The following is a 15,288-nucleotide window of genomic DNA, read 5'->3' as shown; positions in this document are numbered from 1 at the left end:
CCACAACATATTAAATAATTCCCTATCCTAAACTCTAGAGCCCACCTCAGTCCCTCCAACTACCTGCTTCCCTTTTCACAAACCTTGTTCCTAAGAGTTGTCTATAATCGGTTCCTCCAATCCCTCTTTGCCCATTCTCCCACCCTCGCCAAGCTCTAGCCCTCATTACACTCTTGCCAAATGGCCTCTACTCCTCCAAATCTAACAGCCAAACTTCAGTCCTCAGCAGCAGCATTTATCACAGTGGAGCATCCCCTCCTCGGACACCATCACCTCCTGGCTCCCCTACTTTCCTGCCACATTCCAGCTCAATCTCCTTTCATGCAGCTTTATCTAACCACCATCCCCAGCCCTAAAAGAGTCACACATCTCTTCTCCACATACACTTACTCCCTAGATGACTTGATTCTCTCATGGCTCCAAAGGCTATGTATTCACACTAAAAAATCCCATAATTATGTCCAGCCTAAATAAATTCCCAAAGCTTTCAGCTTCCATAACCCACTGACACTCAGCATTTCCAACCTGGACGTCTAACGGGCATCTCAAACTTTGGTCCAAAATCCAGCTCCTAATAACCACCCACCCGCTCCCTCCCTCTCTATACAAACCTGCTCCTTAGGCAGTATCCCTCCATCTCAAGGAACGGCAAGTCCATCCATCTAGTTATTCAGGCTGAACACCCTGAGTTCTTTCCATTTCCTCTCATTCTCTCACATTCAACATCCAACTCAGGAGTAAATCCTGTTCAGCTCGACATTCTAAATAGGTGTGAAATGTGGACACTTCTCACTACCTCCGCCGCACTTCCATTCTGGTCCACACTACCCTCACCTTTAACCTAGATTATTCGGCCAGCCTCCTGATCTGGCTCCCTGTTTCCAGCCCATCCTAGTTACCTTACAGTCTATTCTCCGCGGCCAGCGTCGTCTTTTTACATAGACTGAACCGGATCACACCGTTCCTCCAATGTGAAGTCTCTACCACTCACCATCCCGACCTCACTGCCTTTCAGCCATGCTGGCCTTCCTGCTGCCTGCTCAAACTCCCCAAGAGGACGCCAAACTCGGGGAATTCCTCTGCTTTCAAGTCCCAAGCGTCACACAACGAGGCTTTCCCTGATCATTAAACGTAAAAATAGCGCCCTCCCCAAGCCACGAGCACTCCAGATCCTCATTAGACCTCTGCCCCCACTCACTGAGGACACATCCACTGCTCGGTCTCCACCCCGGGCCACAGATTAATCCAGGAACCCACCGCCGTATCCATCACAGTCCCAACACAGTTTCCTGTCTCATTCAACAAGAGGATTCCAACACGTAAAAGAAGAGTCCACCACCAAGAAAGGCTAAGAAACTTTTCAGGAAAAAAAAAAGGACAAGACGATGCTATCCAGTAGGGCACCTTTCCAAGACTTATATAAAGCCATATGCATTACAAATACAAATCAAACAAGGGAAACTGGCTCCCATATAAAGAAAAAGTTCATATATGGCAGAGGTGGCAAATAAGTGGAAGATGGACTATTTTTTAATTTATTTTTATTAAATAGATGGGCTAAATAAAAAGAAATTAGACCCAACTTTATACCATACACAAATATAAACTGCAGGATGATTAAAAAGTCCATCCTGGGAGAGAAAGGCACTCAAGCAGTTGAGCCCCCACCTCACACACGGGAGGTCCTGGGTTTGGTTCCCAGTGCCTCCTGAAAAATAAATATATAAACAACAAAACAAACAAAAAAACTGACTCAGGGAAGCCAATGTGGTTCAGTGCTTGAGTGCTGGCTTCCCACACAAAAAAGGAAATCTCTGGTTCAATCCCTGTCCCTAGAATCTCAAAAAAAAAAAAAAAAAAAAAAGTTCATTCTGTAACAAGCAAAAATCTTAGATGAAGATATACAAGACAATGGTTTTGGCATAAGGAAGGATTTCTTAAGAAACAAAATGAAGATGATAAATCTGACTACATGAAAATGTAAAGTCTCATTAATTTGGGGGAGGGATGAAACGTAACTATTACCAATTTTAAAGATGTTTTAATGAAGAGTAAAGACATACCATAGGTCAAGCGCAAATATATGCACATATTTAGCAAAGATTAGTATCCATTATATAATAAAGAACTCTAACAAATCGATGAGAGAAGGGCAAAAGAAAAATGGACCAATGATATGAAGAAGTTTCTAAATAAAATTCTACAATTCCTTCATATTAACTTCCACTTCTTTAACTTCTGTTAATACTACATATAATTTTATTTTTATGAGAGAACTGTTATCTCATACACTCATTTTTTTACCTGTATTCATGCACAGAGATGTCTGGCATGACAGGGTCCTCTGTGGTTCATGGTAGTTATTCCAAGGTGGTAGAGTATGGGATAATTATTTCTGCTTTGATGTCTAACTTTGTTCAGTAAATATGCTTAGAGCCTTCACATACACGTCATGACTAAGATGATGAGACTATGTAAATTCTGGAAATTCAAAGGGCGTGCCAAGTGAATGTCAGCTGGTTCAAGGAATGACCTTAGAAGGTCAAACTCTTATTTCAAAGAGCTGGTTGACAAACAGTATGCTCAGAACTTTCTCCTCATAGGCTTGCCCTCGGACAGTTTTGAAAATCTTCCATAATCAAATCGGCACTCCCTTAGGGAGAAATAACTAAAAGTTATTCCGAGCTCTACCTTTAAGAGTTAGGTTGATATACTGTAAACCCAAAGTGGTTTCCTACATACAAAATGAAATGTAAGCCTAATAAATCCATCATTAGGCCTCTGGTTTGTTCTATCTGCATCTCACTGATTCTGAAAACTTCCTAATTTCCATACCTAAATCTATTTGACCTTGTGGAATCAGATATACAATGAACAACGCTACCGATGACAAAAAGCATATGCTGATCTATTTGACACTGGTGTTTTCTGGGTTCTTAGGAGGGTTAATGAACCATTTAACATTGGTATGAGACATGTTACTTCTCATTTCTTGAAAGCACTAAACGTCAAATCACCACTGTCTTCAACGTCTTCGTAAACGCTTCCAAATTTTCCTCCAAGGTGAGAATCTGCTTACTTTCAGTTAACTTTTTCAAACAAATTTAAGTTCTCATCTCTTCTGTTTTCAGTGCTTTGTGCTTCATTCTAGACCCGTTTAACTTGAAATCCTTGTTGACAGTCAAAAATCGCTATCTAGGATGATGCTTGAAAAGTTCATTCTCCTTACAAATTTGCTTACGCTGGTATAGAGGTTATTAATTTTCTATGCTAAAAACAGTCACTCATTTTTTAGGTCCCTGCACAAGATTTCCATGCCGTGGTACACAGGAAGCCTACTTAGCTGACTCTGAAACTACAGGTAGTTAGTGGAGCCTTCCTCTTCTGCCTCCACAAGCCACACGAGAACACGTCATTACTTTTGTCACCTCTGCTGTGCTCTGTTTAATGACCCTCAGTAGGGAGACCACGGAACAAAAGGCAGATTTGGATTTGGACACCTATTAGGATCCTGTGGATCTGGCATAACGCAATGACCATCATTTGGTAACTTACTGGAGTTATACCAGAAAGACTTTTAAGAAACCCTGATTAACTCTAGTCCTTGTCTGTCAAGGAAAACAAGCTTTTTTGGGTTCAGGGTGTGAACACGTATCTCTTCTGGAAAAATAACAGCAATACCTCAGAGCGTAATCACAGAGGTACTGTCTTTTCAGTGCCACGAGCTTTCACATTGCACGCAAATGGTCACTGAAGTCGAGTAGTAAGTCATGTTATTGTTAACTGTTCATTAAAAATTTACAAAGCAAAATGATTTTGAAAAAACTTAAGCAATCTTCACATTGAAAAGGTTTTCATCAGTTATCCTATTGTTTATAGACTCTCTGCAAGAAATATTTCAAATACCACTTTTACAAATCATTTAAGAATGTTTTCTGCAAGAGTAAGTAGCTTCTTGCTGACAATTGTCCAAAACAGATGACAAGGGAGAAAAGTAAATCTTTCTATGTTTGTTGCTCTTTTGCATCATTACTGGTGTCTTCCACATAACTGACCATCAAAAACTTAACTTCACAATCTGTCCTAAACTGAAAATTATGTACAGCAAGATGAGAAACCCATTTTCTACTAAGGTTCACACCACTTACAGGTTAAAGGTGGGGGAAGGTGGCAAATTAATAAATAGCACCTTAGTTTAGTCTGAAAGTTGATTTCTTTTAAAAAGATCCTACTTTTCACCTGTTTTTTTTCATTGAGAACAGGGAAACTACTCTAGTTCAATGGTGTATGGTAGGATGAAAGGGTGGGGGCAGGGAAAGGGCTCTAAAATGTAGAGGGTGGATGAAAAGAGAGACAATGGGGGAGAGTAAGTGGGAAAAGGACAGCAACACTGACCTAGAGTCAGAAAAAGCCAAGAAGGCATGAGAATTAGAGAAACCAAAAGAAATCCAAGTAATATGGAAGCAAATCTTAGTTCAAAAATTAATTCTCCTTAGTCTTAGGAAATACATATGGAAGTATGCATTTCTCATATTTCTCAACTGTTTGGGAAAGAGACTAATGACAGTAGAATGACAGAACAAATGTGGCAAAATGTTAAAAGCTGGTAAATCTGGGTATCTGGGTAGGGGGTGTATTGGAATTCTCTGTATTGGTTTTGCAGTATTTTTGCAACTGCTCTTCATGTCCACTGGGATCCCTGGTGGGGGACAGTCTGCCGGCACTATGGATCACAAATAAAGATTATGGCAGGGAAGGACAATTCAGAGCAGAGCCGGGTGTCTGTCCCTGGATCATTCCCTTTACATAGGGGTACTAATAGAGGGAAGTGCAATGGGAAACCAAAAGAGCTTCCCACTTTGCTATTCCTGGGTAAAGTGTATAGAACAAGGAGCAACAAGGCTACATTCCAGAAGCAGAGCAGGATCTCTTCTCCCCACCTTCCCACCCCAGGTCACATTACAGGATTTAGAGATAGGGTGGGGCGGGCAGGGATCCACCCTGCAGAGGGTGGACGGTCAAGCAATGGTGGAGGAGCTCTCCATCTGATCTTTCCTTTCCAAAGGGCCACTCTTCTTTAAGAGGTATCTGCCCCACTAATGAAAAAAGCTAAATGCTCTTTGGAATTGAGCCATTTAAAGCCTCAAGAAAGGACTTTCCTCCGTGGTTATGACTAAGAAAGACTTGGAATTTAGAACAGTTCTTCCCTGCCTCCACGGGTTTTGATGGCTCAGGACGTCCTACTGACAGAGATGAGGGTGGGGGCACTGCTGTAAAGTTGCCCAGCTCATGACCACAATCCTTTCTCAGTTGGTTTTGATCTGGTTCCTAGATAAGCTGAATGTCTCTGATCTTAACACTTAATTCCTCCAGCCAAGGTATCCACATATTCTTCAATAAAATCTCATTTTCATGATCTTCAAAACCTTGTAAGACATAATAAGAGCAACTTCAACATTTTTAAGCAGTCCCAACCTGGTTTGTTTTCCTGAGGGATACACGTTTAGATATGTATCTATCAATTTAACCAAGACATTCTCAAAAAGCTCATTTCTGAGCAGAACCTAGTGGTGTTGAATGGGATCATGTAAAGTAATTCTGGAGGAAATTTTACCCAGATGTATATACTCTCAAGGAACAGCACTGCAACTCATATTCTAGATAGCAGGTCCCAAACATGTAAACAAACACATACACATACATACCTCTTTGCAGCCTTAAAAACAATCATTCACCTCTTGCTTCAAGCTCAAAAAGCTCACTGCATACAAGACAGGGGTGAGGGGTCTGAGGCAGTTCAGGGACCCACTGTGCTGCTCAGAGCTGGCTCAATTCCACCTCAGCTGCCTAAAACCACAGATAGAATCCCTCTCTGGACAGGAGAGGTAACAAAAATGGGCGGTCAGCTTCATCCCCCCAGCCAGTCAGCACAGAAGCCAGGGTCAAGGGTCAGACAAGATGAATGAAGCTTCTGTTCCAAGAGGACCTGGCTGAGGAATGAACATCAAGTTGACAGTACTAGAACAGGAGCAAGAAAATTCAGAACAGAAGGGATGAAGGGTGGATACTCCCTGGAAGAGTTTTCTCTGCGGGCTCTGGTCTTTAGACAGGGAGGAGTTGGGGGGCAGACAGGCCCCCCTCCCAACGGGGACCCTACAAACGCCTGTAGGACTGATTCCACATCACACAACACAACCACTCTTAGACTGTGAACTACGAGGCAACCTGAGATAAAAACAGCTGAGGCACCTCCTCTTGGACACCCAGCAATAAAATGACCTTGAATAGAAAATAGATGTCTTTAAATTTCATTGGCAAAAATTACTGAAACAAAAACCTCGTTTTGCCTTTTTTTGATTATTCAATTCAAATATTCTCACATATATATATATATATATATCACCAAGTCGCCTAATGCTCCCTTCGCTCCAGCATCCTTATGGAAGACAACTTGTAAGTCCACACTTCTTCAACAGGGGGCACATACCCTGGAGTTACCGCAGGAGATCAGGGTTGTACAACTCCATGAGCTCACAGCTCACCTTCCTCAAACATCAACCCCACTCAAAAGATGTACAGAGAGGAGCTCACTGTTAAGTACTTTTAAGACACTTAACATTAAACTCAAACTTCTCTATGGAGTCTATTGTTAACTTCACAAAGGTTTTAAGATAAAAAAAAAAAAGGTTTTACGATAATGTGAGAATTCATAAGAACACTAGGCCATTTGAGACCCCACGCCCACTCCACAGGAGCTGCTCTCTCCTCTGTTCTGAGAACAGTGAAGGAAACTTTGGAAAGCACCATCATAAAAAGTAGTCACTTAGTCATTTACATACCAAAACTTTTTAGAAACAATTTTTGGTAGCTCTTTTCAAAACATGACCTTTCCTTAAACATCCTCTTCAGGGGTCAGGACCTGTCAAGCCTCTACTGCCCCTGCCCGAGATGCCATCACCAGCTACCCTCAACACCTTCAGCTAATTTCCTCGCTACGTTACCTGCCTTTGGCAGGTCCCTTTCCCTTACCAAATTACTGTTTCTAACATGCCAAGGAGAATCAGGGCAAAAAAACAGGTAAACCATCTGCAAGAGAGACCCAAAGCCATTCAATGGCCTGGAGCACCGCACCTTTTTAGAAGTCATTCTTTGTCCTGGTTCTCACATATTCTAAATGGCAACGTTCTCAGGTTAGTTACGTGCGAAAGTAAGAAATGGTTCTGAAAGCAACTCCATGATGCCCTGCAACCCTAAACAATAAACTACTGATGATTAATGAGTATGTTTTATCCAAAGACATTCATGATGTGCAATCAACACTGTTGGGCTTTACAGACAAAACCTAGGAAACTACCAGCCTCTAGAAAACATCACGCAGTAGATTACAAATGGAAATAAGACAAAAGGTAAAGGAGTTTCCTTAATATACTGAGGCCAATTCTCCAACCAAAAAACACTGTGGTTAGACATTCCCCTACACTTTTCACTAACAAGCTAAACACAAATACTATGACAAATGTTCTTTCTCAGTGAATACAAATTTTCCCCAAATTATCTATTGTATCAAACTTAGAAATAACTTTTCAGGGTTTTTTTTTTCCCCAAACAAAACACTAAAAGGTCTGATTTGTTTATACAGCATAATTTCCAACAATATAACTAAAATCATTGCAATGATATTTAGGCTTTAGCTACCCATCAGCAATTTCTCACTGCCCACCACATTCGTGTCTTCAGATCATGTACTGCAGATTACACCAAAAAAGACAGACACACAGACAAGCCCTCCAGAAGAAAATACCTAGGCAATTACTCGACATTAAGAGAAAATAATGTATAAGCAAGGGTAAATCAATTAAATTAATTTTAGTGCAAAACAAAACAAAACAAAAAAGGGCCACACAGAGGTTGAAGAGGAGGCGTCCCTCGGGCACTGAAATTCTGATGCGCTAAGAAGAGGACTGACCCTGAAGCTCTCAAGTTGGGAGACCCAGCACTTAGTGGAGAAATGGCAATGCAGAGGTGTAGAGGAAGGATGGGATGCCCACTGGTGGACAAGGTGAACCAACAGCCATGGTCTCACTAGGTCAGAGCTACTCCCCAGGCCAACCTCAGTGGGGAAAAGGTTGAGAAGATGCGCTTATCTATCAAGTCAGGCTGAGTAAAGGTGTTGCTTAAGAAACAGTTGTTTTGCAACTACTGTATCCATTTCCTGTATTTGCTATAAACAAGATTATCCAAAAGGTAAACCATGCCCTTGAAATCTACCTTATAATTTCTTTGGGCTTACTGTTGCTATTGTTTTTAAATATCATGAGGTGATTCACACCCTCAATTTCTGTTCATGACACTACAAATTCCAAATCAGTAAGGTTTCTTCAGATTCTGGCAATAAAGCAAACAAGGTATCAAAGTGCCCTTCCACCACAAAATGACTAGATCTTCAGTAAAATATAATTTTTAATATTGTAAGGAGCTTGCAGGAATCAAGGAAAAATCTCCAAGCCCCCATTCACTTTCCCCCAAGCCAACCATAGTAACACTCTCTCTGCATCTGGTCCTGTCCAATATGGCAGCCCCTTGCAACATGGGGCCATTAAGCCCTTGCAATGTGGCTAGTATGAATTGGGACATGCTGACCTATAAAATATACATTGGATTCCAAAGATTTAGTATTAAAAAAAAAAAGACATAAGCTATCTCATTAATATTTTTATATTAATCACATGTTGAAATGACATTTTTGCTATAGGGAGTTAAATATGTTACTACAACAATTAGTTTCACCTATTTCTCTATACTTCTTTACTTTGGCTAATAAAAATATCTTAATTGCCTATGTAGCTTGTGTTACATTAGCATCATTGTGTACTATAAAGGGAAAACAATCAGGCCAAGCCTTGAGCAAATAGAAAGGTAGTGGAGCCCAAGGGCCCTGGAAGGGTGGCTAAAGTGGTTTCTACTGAAACCACAACTAATCGAAAATCATCTCTGAAGGAAAGCATTGCTGTATAGGTTCCCAAAATTCCCACAGATTAAGATCAAACAAATATGAATTTACAATCAAAGGTCATGAATAACATAAGGAATTAAGTCATCATGATTAAGTCTCAACAGAAACAAACAGAATCCATCTTGCCCTAAGGTATTCAGATTGAATTTAATCAACAATGTTTGAGGTGATTGCAAAAATAAATCACAAAAGTGGACAAACATTAAAGACCAAAAAAGGGAGCCATGGACTTGGGGGGAAAAAGAGTAAAGTAAAATATGTAGCTCATTAGAGATCCAGAAGATCTGAGGAAATACCCAGAACTGACACAGAAAAAGGAAGCAAAACAAAACAGGAAGATGGAAAAAGAGAGGGTAAGAGATAAGGAGGAGAGAATAAGAAAGTCTAATAAAAGTGTACATTCCAGAAGAAAAGTATAGAGGAGATATAAAAATATATATATCACTTTTCCCCCTTTAGGAGGTACAGGGGATTGAACCCAGGACCTCATACATGGGAAGCAGGCAATCGACCACTGAGCTACATCTGCTTCCTCAATGAGAGTTGGGTTTTTTTCTGTTTGTTTTTGTTTTTGAACCCGGGACATCGTACATGGGAAGCAGGTGCTCGACCACTTGTGCTACATCCACTCCAGGGAGAACAATATTTGAAGAGAAAATAACCAAGAACTTTTTAGAACTGATGAGGCATAAACTCACAAAGGAAGCACAGTATATATTAAGCTTGATAACAAAAAGAAAGCCACATGAGAACACCAAAGTCAAAGAAATAAGCTCAAAAGCAACAGAGACAGAAGACAGATCTAAAAAATAATATAAGATGGATGATCAAAGAAAATTGCAAAAATATAGGTAATTCTAAGTAAGCAATGTATGTATGAAATAATGCTTGTCTAATTTTATGGCAGTTTTTTTCAAGAGCAATAACAAATTGCTTGAAATAACATTTAAGCTGGGGAGGGCAGTGAATCAAGAGTTAAAGGATTTTAAGGTTCATGTATTATCAAATTAGGGTTAAAAGATAAATTTTAGACTTTAAGTATGTATGATACAATTTCAAGAGTAACCACTTAAACACTGGCAATAGAATATAACTTCCAAACCAAATCAGTAAGGTTTTAATAGGATTTTACTGAGTTTGGCAAAAAAATTGATGTTCAAGTTTTCAGCCAAGGACAGTGAAAGTCAAATCTTAGTTCAAGGATCTCTAGAGCAGTGTTAACACTGCTTCGAGTCACAGATCCCTTTGAGAATCCCACAAAGGCTACTGATTCTCTCCCCAAGCAAAATATATGTGCTTCTACACATGTTCATACAATAGTACTGACCCTTCCTGGAATCTCTCAAGAATAAAGGCCAACTACTCCACCCTAGACTCCGTCCAGCTTAAAATCTGAAGAGAGTTAAGAGAAGCAGTAAAACTCGAAGATATTCCCAACCTAGCACTGAAAGCACGTTAGCAGGTGAAGAACTACGTACAGAAGGAACAGCACAGGGGATAATGTTTGGGAGACGGGAATCTAGCATTAAGGGTACACAGTCAAGTGGTCCACTCTTTCATTAAAGGGTAAGTCCACAATTATGCAACTACTGCAATACTCTGAACTACGGAAAACAGTGAAGAGAAAATAAGTCCTGGCTTTAAAGCACTTACAATCTAGTGGACAAAATATCACACAAGGGGGATAGAAAACAGAAACTCCAATACCCTTAGCGAACTATCTAGCATTCTCAATACTCCCTTCTGGAAATGTCTCAGTTAATAACCAGCAAATGTCAAAGAACCTGCAATAAAGGGTCCCTTTAGTCCACCTAGCACTCAAGGCAGATCCCACCCACTCCACCTGTCATTTAAGTGCAATCCGGAGACTCCTAAATCGGCCAGCATTCCAGAAAGAAGCTGTTTGGGAGTTTTCTGTTTGTTTGAACATTATAATCTCATGGTTTAGGACCAAAAATCTGTATTTTAAGAGGACCCCTAATGACCTGGAAGCACACCAAGCTTAAGAGCAACGAGGTACACACAATGAACTATCACTCCTTATTCAGAAAGACTTGACTCCTACTGGGGCTTGGTTTTGTATACAGATATTCAAAACTCTGAACACTGCAAATATAGTGTTTCCTATATACCATAAAAATAGGATCAATGGCTCAAATTACATAGCACAAGGTAGAAAACATTAAGTGATTTTTAGAAATCACAGGAAGAACATAAAAGACATATGCTAGTACACAAGAACTGAAATCAAAATCAAAGGAAAAGCCAATGTCTCAATTCGGTAGTTTAGGCAAATAAATAAATAATCTCAGCAATTCACAAGGTAAAGAGCATATAAGATAGTCTATTAATTTTAAAACCCACACATGTTTGACTCCACTACTCCACCATCAATTCACTTTTCTTTTCCTTAGTTTGGTGAGCTCAGTCTTTTAAGATCCAGCTATACCACATATAACTGAGGTTGGCTTAGTTGATCAACATTCATGGAAAAAGATCTCTAATCTTTACAACATCCCATTTGAACTACACATTCAGATTTTATTTATAACTGCTTCTTTTGCTCAACGTACATAAAAATTCTTGTGGTATATAGGAGAAAGGAACAATCATCTCAAATAAGAAGGCTTCAAAATCCTTATCTTCCTAAATTAACTAACTTTAAACATTTTTAAAATCAGGTACAATTTCATCCATAAAAGTCCACCTCCATCTCTGATTGATTAGAACAGGGAGGGGCCCTTTTGCCAGTCAGGTGAAAACCACAGACCCCTTACTAAGTCCACACTCTACTGTGTACTATTTAATAAATACATCACACCCACACAAAAGGTCCCCACAAGAATAAGGTTTTATTTTTTTAAATTTCAGTTCAAGCTCATGGACCCCTGGCTAAGAACCCCTGGGCTGAAACATGTATGTGTAGGATAAATATTTTCTCAAAAGGGCAAGACAAGATCACGGAGATTTTACTGAAATTTAAATTAACTATTACAGTAATTGTCAAGGGAAAAACCCCACATCCACCACGGAAAAAAGATTAACATCACAAATAAGGAGATGGCTTCTTCTACTTCATTACAGTATAAACTCCTTGTCTGGTGCCATGGGACCAGTCTTTGCAGTGGTTACGTGACCCTGGGCTAAATTAAAGTCCTGTTAATCTTAGTTTTCACTGGTGATGTAATAAATTTACTTAACACTCTGAAATGCCAGATCCTAAAGAATGAAAACAAGTTTGATTTCAAGGTTTGAGAGTTGGGTGGGATGCTTTTTCTTCAATTAGGAATGGAAGATAAGGATGTTTCATAGAATAACATAATTACTTAATATTGTTTTTATATGCTAATGCCCCACTTAAAGACTCAGGATTCTTTAAGGTAATTATCATCCTGCCCGTTTCCCTAATAAAGAGGCAGTTCAGGAGCGATATCTATTTAACAAATCACACAGTTATTAAATGGAAGGGGGAAACGGAAGCCAGAACTTTGAGCTCTAAATCTAGAACCAGGATTAGCATTCGAAGGCTGTTAGGTATTCCCACACATAACCCTAACCTGGTGTAAACCGCAGTTCAGGACGTGATCACCTAAGACGGGATGGAAACCAAATCTGGCCCACAGTCTCTCTCTGAGGCACCTGCAGGCTAATATTTAAATGACTGAAATTTATATTTTTATATATATATATATATATATATATATTTCATGGCACATAAAAAAGAAACAAAATTCCAAGTTTATTGTCCATGGTTTTACTGGAACACAGCCATGCACATTCGTTTGTGTATCATTTATAGTTGCCTCTGTGCTACAACAGCAGAGCTGAGTAGTTACAACCAGGACGGAATTGGCCCACAGATGCCAAAATATTTACTATCTGACACTTTACTTTAAAAGGTTGTCGACCCTCAATCAAAGGTATGCTTGTCCTTTTTACAAACACTCTGACGTTCTTACCTATTCCGAACCAAAATCTGTCTTCCTAACCCTAGCTGCCGGAGCTGCGGGGAAGAAATCTACTCTGTTGAGCAGCTCTTCAAATTTTGGAAGGCTGATGCTCCACCTACTTCATTTTTCAGTCACTAACCAAGTCAATAACCATTGAGACACTCCCTAAGCACCTATTCCCACACACCAGGCACCAGCCTAGGTTGGAGATCTCCTTTCTTTTTAAGTGAGAAAACAAAGGCCTAGCCATTAGGCAACTCTCTGGAGTTCTCCAAGCTCAGGCAGCCGGGTATTCTCCCCGTACCAGGTCCCTTTCAAAGAGGCAAGACTGCACTTCCTCATTTGTCAATACATCCCTCCAGAAATGTGGAGCTTGAGGCAGAACAGGAAAATTCTCTCTTGATTTTCGCATAAACAGACAAAACAAGGGACCTAATGGTGCCTGGATCTGGCCATTCAAACAAAAGCACCTCACGCGGCCTTCCCCTGCCTGATCAAACACAAACATCGTCATGCCCATTTACAAAATGCATGTTTCTTCTGTCTTGACACCATCCATCCCCATGGTAGATGGGGAAATGGCAATGTCCAAGTTTATAGCCCATGGGACAGAGATGGAACACAGTAACTAGGTTGTCTTGACTCCAAATCCAGACCCAACCACTATACCGCACTTTGAAATACCAACTTTTAATTATAATACAGTCATGGTGTTGCTTACAAGAAGTTAAGAGAACTTACCCTGACAGATACTGACCTTTCCATCATTTATTCTTACTGACTATACTTGCATAAGTTTTTCTAAACTAACTAAAACCAAACCCAGAATGAAAAGTTTGGTGGTGCACATGTACTTACTTCTTTGCAAGCCTTCCCTACTGGATGCTCCCTGCAGGTGTGACCCATTCTCATACCTTCCCTTCTCCCTGTGGAGCCTCCATATGGCAGACACTCAAGACACATGCTAATGGAACACAAACTTGGTACAAAAAGGGTTACTGACAAATTTTGCCAGCAAAGTAGTGAGTAGAAAACCTGAAGTTACAGAATATGTCAAGTAAAAACTGGCCTAAAATTTAGTTCCTCATGCACGAGTGGCAAGTGCCCCATCTTCAGATTCACTCTTCTGTATGTGGGGTACAACTTATGTATAAGGTGCTTCTCTCCTCCAAATTCTGATGGGATGTGTCAAATGACCATGTATTTATAATCACAAGACAAACCCAAGAGTGGATACTCAAGACTAAACTATCAAAGAATAATCCAACCTAGCAATGAAAATGCCCCATACCCTCAATGCCATGTACTGTCCCAGCAACACACCTTTGCGCCGAAACACCCGTGCATCCTAGACTCTCTGTCTAGACCTTCCCCATGCATGGCATTTCCCTTCCAAAAAGGAAGGGCCTCGAAAATAGGAATTTTTTTTCTCTCTTAACATCCCCCAGATGACCTAATAAAGTATCCTGAATACAGAAGGGCACAGTTAATGTGTAAAATTGGTTGACCAGAACGGAACGGAACATTTTCAGTGCCAGCTAAGGTACAATGACCACAGACAATGCAAAGGGAGGCAACAACCATTCCACTACTTCTACAGAAGGCAGCATCCTCCTGAGAACTTTTGCAAACTCTTGCTTTTCAAATGCAACAAGGAGTTGCTGGAGGATTGTCATCAGAACTGCACTGGACATCAAATGCAGGAATACACCCGGAAGAGAAAACACCGCAGGAGCCTCAGCTGGTCTCACCAGGGCCACGGGGCTCTATGTGTTATAGACGCTGACTTAGATCCCTAAACACCGAGGTCCCTAAACGCATCATAAAGGTGAGTCTAGAGAGTACCCAGAAGTTTTAAAGCGCTAATGAAGACGTTTGTATAAATACAGGTGGAACAGAAGAACCATTTATCCAAAGAATGCAAAGCCTTCCAAGCTTTAAGCGTCCTGGAGAACTAGACTCCCAGGAAGTCTACTTTGAAATACGTCAAGAACTTAACACGAGGCAGAAAAATATGGCGAGACGATCCAAACTGATTCCTCCCTAACTTGAAGTTGACGCTGGCAAACCCATCGCCCCTAACTGGTAGTTCAGACGGTGCCCTTCCTTCCTTGCAACGCCGCGGCGCAAATGAATGACGGTGTATCAGCGTTAAATTTAAATTTCCTGGCTCTGGCCACAATGCTAACCTAATTAAAGCATGTGGTCAACATTTAGCATTTTCCGTGCGAGGTTTTGCATCGCTTTTGGCTAGAGGCAGAGTCCAGGGACAGTTGCACTCGTCCCCGGGAGCCCCCTCTCCCCACCTCAGCAGCCAGAGCCACG

At 40.6% G+C, this 15,288-nt stretch overlaps 1 protein-coding gene across 2 annotated transcripts in view; it reads right to left on the bottom strand.

The window, feature by feature from the left end:
- The window catches only part of CDYL (chromodomain Y like), a 270,153-nt gene that overhangs the window by 178,537 nt on the left and 76,328 nt on the right, over positions 1-15,288 (bottom strand). The gene's annotated exons all lie outside the window — the stretch shown is intronic.

The sequence above is a fragment of the Dasypus novemcinctus genome, chromosome 22, assembly GCF_030445035.2.
Source record: "Dasypus novemcinctus isolate mDasNov1 chromosome 22, mDasNov1.1.hap2, whole genome shotgun sequence".
Taxonomy (NCBI): domain Eukaryota; kingdom Metazoa; phylum Chordata; class Mammalia; order Cingulata; family Dasypodidae; genus Dasypus; species Dasypus novemcinctus.
Note: the sequence above shows the minus strand (reverse complement) of the source record. Positions and strands in the feature narration are given on the sequence as shown.